We start from the raw sequence: 7,025 nt of genomic DNA on the forward strand, positions 1-7,025 counted from the left end.
GACGGGAGTGTGAGCATGGTTTGTGCAGGCGTGTCTGCTGTGCAGCTACGCATCCGCAAGCTGGCTGGGTGCCGTGAGCTGGGGACCTGTGGCAGAGTTCAGCCACTTTGCAGTGTCGCTCCCCAAAGCAGGAGGAGCAGCTTGCCCCAGCTGAGGTTGGTCTGTGCCTGGAAAGCCAGTGGGAATTGAGGCTGGGTATGTCTGGGAATAGAGCTGCTGCACTGCAGAACAGGAATGCTCCATAGATGCTTCTAAAAATCCTGGTATCACAGTCTCTCCCTCTCCCCTCGGCATTTCAGTTAGGAAACAGATGACTAAAAATAGCCTACTGTCTACAGCACCCGGAGAGCTGTGCTGTCTGATTACTCCTCTAGCATTTCATGTATTCAGGTCTCGTTTTTTGATTTGTTGCTTTTTTTTTTTTTTTTTTCTTCCCAAATAACCAGTCCCTCATTTAGTAAAAAAAGATGGATTTAGGATCAAGCTGATATTCATCAACAAATCTTCTTGTATTTTTTATAGTCCTTCCTCCTGCTGATCTTTCCTAACGTTCTGCTGTGCTATGGATCAGCAATCAGGTTCTGGGAAGAAGGCTCCTAGCAACGCATTAAGCCACTACAACAATGTTGTAGAAAAAACAGGCTGCCTGTATGAAAAATAACGTTGGGAAACTGGTAGACTTTTCCACATGGAAAGAATAGATGCCCTGTGCTTATCCACTGAAATGGAGAGACCCTGCAATTTTATCCCTGTCTTCCTCTTTCTTTAAGGGAAAAATCAGAAAGGGCTCAATGGAGCAGAGCAAGCGTGAGTAATACTGGAGACTGAGAGTTTGGGTTAGATTGGGGAGGCAAGGGAGGACAAAATCTGAGCTGGTCCATATGAGCAAACCAGTAGGTGGGCAGGGCAGGTTTTCGCTTTTGTTTTCAACCAGCTGATTAACTTGGGCATTTTCTGTATGTCTGCAGCAACCCAGATAAAAAAATGTACCTTTAGGTTTGCTGGCTTCTTCCTCCTCTCCCTCTCAATGGGGTGTTTTCTCACTGTCCTGTCCTGGTTTTTGAGAGTGGAAAGCTCGACAAATGTGACCTGTATTCTAACATTTGGAAAATTTAGACATTGCCCTCCTTCTCCAGCTTCCTCCCTTTCCCGTGTCAAAACTTGACAAAAAAAGCTCCCAAAATTGCCCTAAAGTAACAGCATGAAAATCTAAAGCTTCATACTATTCCCTTAAATTTTGATTAATGAATTTCTGAACGCTGGGTTTTTTAATCTGTGGAACTGGTCTTCTGAAAATTGCTAAGATTGCTGCCCTTGATGGGCTATTTAGAGCGGACAGGGAGGATTGCTGCTTCGAAGTAATTTTTCCTGCAGCAGTACCAGGTACGAAGAGCCATGACTGTGTGGGCATGTTTGAATGCGGGAGCTTTACTGTAGGGCCTGGAGCACATCTTCCATGTGCTCTCATTCGTACCCAAGGAGCTGTGTTTCTGTCTCCCATCTGGAACTGGAAGCTGTTTGCCTTGTGTTCAGCAAATCTCTCCCTTTTATTAAAGAACTGTAAACAGCGCAGGGAAAACAGACAATCTTGATTAAAGTAGTGATTCCGCAGTGTGGTAACAAATACTGTATTTATATTAATTACTCATGAAATGCTGCTTAAATCCTGTGATTTTAATTCTTACCAACTTTCTTTCCATCTGTTCTTACACCTTGTGCCTTCCTCCTCACGTAGTGACCAATACTGGAGAGCACTGGAGTTAAAACAGCAAGCACCATTTTTCCTTGCCTGCATTTAAGAAGGCCTCCGCCCTGACGGTATTGATCAGCCCAATTCTGCTCCTGTTCTGATAAACCTTTAAGTGGAGATGTTCTGGCTATTGAGAAGACTTGAGGCGGGAGGAAAGAGCATCTTTTAGTTCAGAGCCAATGAAGAAGTAACAGATGCGGGGGCTGACCGGTTCAGGACCGAGCCTCCCTCAGCTCATGCTCCTGCAGCTGCTCACAGCTGGCTTGGCCATTAGTTAGACCCTGCTGCTTCTCTGCAGAGCATGACCTGTGGTGTTGCTAGGAAAATCTTCATCACCGGGCCCAGGCATTTGTCTGGCTGCCTTGTGTCTGTTGTGGACTTTCTACAGCCACGCATCCAGCGTCAGCTGCAAAGCTGAGTAACCCTGGTGTCAGGCAGTGCAACCTTAGTAATAAAGGGCTGTATGAGGCCTTTCTGGTATCTGGGCTTCACTAGAGCTAGCAGCAACCTGGCGACATCACAGCCTCCTCACCAAGCCACATACCTTCCTGCTAGACAAGTCCTTGTACCTGGGGGTACCATAAAGTCTTTGTCGGGACCAGTTGCCCATCCACTGCTGTCTTCTGTTAATGCCTCTCTGGATTATGATTTTGTTCCTTTTGCTTTTTGGCAGAGCGCTGCTTTCTCAAGTGCTGGGCTCTGACATATCCTGCCTCTCTCTTATTTTGGCTGTGGGTGACATATAAACAGTGCAGAGAGGCCTCTCAAACTATTTGAAGTTATATTGCCAAGAGTTGCCATCTCAAGGCTTGTTCTTGGATCCTGCACAGCTTCTTTGGCTGTTTCCCTGGCACGAGCAGCTACAGAGCAGGTGTATCCGCTGCCAGAGAATTTCTCAGTCCTTCCAAGTAAAACAGTGTAGTGCAACCCATTTCTAGTGGGTGGCTGACGTGCAACACTTGGCTGTGAGCTGCTCTACCGCCTGGTGTTTTCTCTGACTCAATGTGGTGTCTGTTCCTTAGGGCTGCCTCGCAAATTCTATGGTGACTTCAAGGAGGATATGGGAACTGAGCTTAAAGGGTTCTCTTGACCTTCACTGCACCATCCTCATCAGCTGCTCTCCTCAAGTCCCACACTGCTGTATCTCTGAAGCCTTGCAACTGCTGATGGAACTGCATTCAGCATTGCCCCTTCTTGAAACAAGCAACTATCTTCTTGACTTTGGACAAACAACATTGGCTGTAGAGGACAGATCTCCCATTTTCCTTACTTTCTGAGCAGTCTCCTATGTTGGCTCCGAAGGCTGTTTAAACCAGATTGAACCTAGTGTCAGCAGGCACAACTCTGTAAAAGCCAGGCTTGAATTTAGTCCTGGAGTCATCAACCAACCAGTTGACCTTCAGCTTTGCTGCCTAGGCCCTTAAGTGTACAGCCAGAGCAACTTGCCCTGCCCAGTTTGAGCAGGTTTGGATCATTAGGTGGGCAGATGTTTCCAGGGGGCAATAGTGTCAGTAGATCGCTTTCTTTGAGCTCCCATCCTCAGGTGGCTCTGTATTGCCTCTATCACATGGCACTGCCTATTGTGTTGATCGTTTTCTGCATGAATTAACATGCAAACCATGTTTTGTACAAGGTTTGATTTCTATAATTAGACATCTTGCAACACCAAAAAACCCTAATAATGATGGGGTGCATCCTTTGGCAGAGGCTTTGTCTCGAGAGGAGTTTCTCTGCTCTGTTACAAGGAAAAGAACTCTGGTAACCAGCAAAACAGAATGTGTTCAGAATTAAGAGTAAATGTGTTTGGAATTAGATTCTTTTCTCAACAGGTACTTGGATGTATAAATATCTTTAAAGGCATTCCAGCTCAGGCCATTGCCTGGCTTAGTACCTTTTTCTTACATTACTATCTTGCTACGACTCTTGTAGAGGTTCTACGTGTCCTCTGTAATGCATGAAAAAACCTGTGCCTTTACGTACTGAAAGGATTTAGTTGCAATCTCTGAAGCTTTTGCAAGTCTTCAGGAGAAAGAAAAAATTTCTGGAGATTTATGTTGTCAAGGGCTGGTAGTTGTCTGCTTTCAGTTTTCAGGACAATATAAATTAACCTTTTCCACTCAAGGGAGGCACCGTGGTTCTTACTGCCTTCAAAGGCTGCTGTTAACTGCCTGCTCAGGCAGCCATGCCCATGGAAAGCCTTTTTTTTTTTTTTTTCAGTCACTGCATCTAGCCCAGTGAATATGTGTTGGAATAATTGTGGTGGTGTGTGTGAACAACAACAAAGCTCATGCCTTCTTACATCCAGAGCTATTGCACAAAGGTCTAATTCCTTTCTAGCTCCTTGCGGGAGAACGGTGGGTGGGTAGGCAGCTCATCTGCAATGACTCCTAGGTGATGGAGCCTGGGGCAGGCAAAATGAAAAAGCTGCTTTGTATTTCTTCCAGTTTGGTTTGCTGGTCTGATTTCCATAACACTGCTGAACAATGGATGGGGCACCTGTTGATGGTGCCAGCTTATGTTCAAATTGCAAACCAATCCTATTAAACTGCTATTACACACTAATCCAATTGTCTTTCAATGGCTGAGTCAGAATCTGATTTTAAAGTGTGTTTTCAAAGAGGCAATAATATAACTTTGATTAAAGGCAAAGATTACTCTTACATGCTATTCAGGGTCTGTCTCCTCTGAGCAAAGGAGCGCAGGGAAGAGATAGCTGAGCTGGCAGGAGAAAGCAGTGTTTATCAAACTGATATGGTAGTAGTGTCTCCTGACCCAAGTTCCAGCCATTGCCTACTAACCTGTTACGTAAATATAGTCGCTTGGGATGCGTCTTGTGGTGTGGTGTCACTGCAAGGTGCAAATTTGCTCTTTGTGATCTAAGCTGAAAGTTGTTTAATGAAGAACCTCGGAGCATGGTGGGCAGAGCTCTGGGAACACAGACCTGGATTCCACTTCTGCTGCTGGTCTTTGCACTTTGCTTTCCCTGTCAGCAAAAGGGGTAGAGGACAAAGAAAGAGAGAGGAATTTAATATTTATGGGATCTGAGAACACTGTTGTTCATGTTCTCCATACAGTTCAAATTCTCAAGGCACTTCAGAAGAAAAGCTATGCTCCCAGTAAAATTAGCCAAATCTGTTTGGAGCATAGAACGTGGTGGTTTTGAAAACAGTTTGCAGAGCTTGAATCTCATACAGATGTTAATGCCCAAATTGTTTCTGCTTAAGGAACAGACTGAATTGACTTAGTTTGGTATTTGTATTTACCTGGAATATAATATTAAGCAGAAATCTTATTGATACAACAATTTTGGGTACCTTGTACAGACATTTTATGTAAATGGACGCATTGTTTTGTGTCTGCGTGAACTGCTTCACATCTCTAAACGTAAGAGCTATCCTAGGCAGGTTCTCTCTCTCCCAGTGAAGATTTGGGGAGCATGGAAAAGAAATCACTTTCATTTTAATCTTGGTCTGGCTATTAAATTGAGTGCAGTTAATGAAGGACAGAGATTTTAAAACAGGTAAATGTCTCATGGGAGTCTCCCTGGTTGTTTCCTACCTGGAAACAAAGTTCTTCCAAGCCCTAGAAAAACTTCTCCTCTCATTCAAAGTTCTGTTCAGATGATGGTAGGAATCTGCTCTGGTGTGCCTTCTGTGTGGTAGCTGACACGGAGACTGTTCACCTGACACTGCTCAAAAGTTACTGTGGTTCACTTCAGTTACCTTATGAAACTGCTTAGCAGCAGTTAGGATTGGGTTCTCGTCGCTCATGCTTTTGCATGCCCAAACTGAATGCAAATATGGGAAGGATGGGGACCTTTCAAAGGCTACAGTGCTTTTGAGCACACAGATCAGTGTCTGGCCTGTAATGACTGATGTGCATCACTGACGGACTCTTTTAGCGTGTGCCTGCAGTACGGGTAGGTTTCTTGAACTAATGCTGATGTGAGGCTTAAGTCTTGTGCTGGCCTTCTGCATAGGTGACAGCATCAGCTTTGGAAATAAGAGATTAAATTATGCCTTTGTCAATGCCACCTTCATAGATTTCAGAGATACCGCACTGGCATAACAGAAAGCAAAGCCTAATGCACATTTGTCTGTGGTAAAATGCAGGAAGACAGTTGCTGTTTGTCCGTCACCTCCTTGCATGCTGTTGTTGTGATAGCCTTTCTGATGAACTGCAGATGGGTCTGTCATGCATCTGATAGCTGTGTGTAATCATTAGTGTTCAACTACCTGTTCAGACTGTGTTTCAGTCCCATCGTCTGTCTTTTGTTCTGTTTCCCACTCCAACTTGTGCTGAGTTAACATCCAATTAAAAAAGGTGGTTTTATCCCATTGATTACCGACCTGCTCCTTTCCAGAAGCGATGGTGGCTGTCACATCTGTACAAGACAGAAGCTGTTTGGAAAAAACTGCAACTTTCACTGTAGGAAGCAGCACGGGGTAGGGAACTCGCTGGTCTTGTCCAAACGTATCTCTGCTGTTCAAACATTTTCCCCTGAGCCAGTACTGCCACCAGATCCGTGAATATATCCACAGCCTTTCTCTAGGATTGCTTTATTTGGTGGCTTGGTGGCTTAGTGACACTATAGCATCCTTGGGAAAGCACTCGTGTGCTCAACTCTTTTAAACGGGACTTCAAGTGAAACAGCAGAGGCAATGTGGCTCAAGGCCAAACCTTCCAGCATGCAGCACTGCCACCCATAGATGGGGGAAGGTCAATGAGAGTTTACCTGCAGCTGGCTCTGGGGGTGAAAATTGCTGGGAGTTGTGGCTCTTCCACTCAGGCCTCAAACAAACCCCCTGAACTCGCTCTGCTCTCAGTGGTATTTGCTGTGGCTCCGTGAACGAACTGCTTAGCAACACCCAGAGCAAAGCATGTATTTCTTTTTATGCCTACCAAGTTGGTACTGGCACAGAGCATTTAAGTTGCTTTAGGACTTGGTTGCATTGTGGCTGCTTGGCTCTTTAACTGCTTCCTTGGGCAAAACTGGTGTCTGCTGCGCTTGACTTGGTGGTGGTCTGATGCGTCGTCAGTAAAGCGGGAGCCCTCGCAGGCTCCCTGCCTGCCTCCCCCCAAGAGGGGCTGCCACTTAAGACCTTTCTTAAGGCGAGCTTCTCCCAGTTCTTGAGAGATCTGGAGAAGCTGGTTGCTTTTTTTCCTTGGTGGCGTTAGAGAAATGTCTCTAGTTAGGCTCTTGAAGGGGGAAGGAAGCACGTCTTGCCCTCACAGTTCCCAAGCTCAACCTTCTCAGCAGGCTGCAGGCAGCCTG

The sequence above is a fragment of the Egretta garzetta genome, unplaced genomic scaffold (genome assembly GCF_000687185.1).
Source record: "Egretta garzetta isolate BGI_Z169 unplaced genomic scaffold, ASM68718v1 scaffold337, whole genome shotgun sequence".
Taxonomy (NCBI): domain Eukaryota; kingdom Metazoa; phylum Chordata; class Aves; order Pelecaniformes; family Ardeidae; genus Egretta; species Egretta garzetta.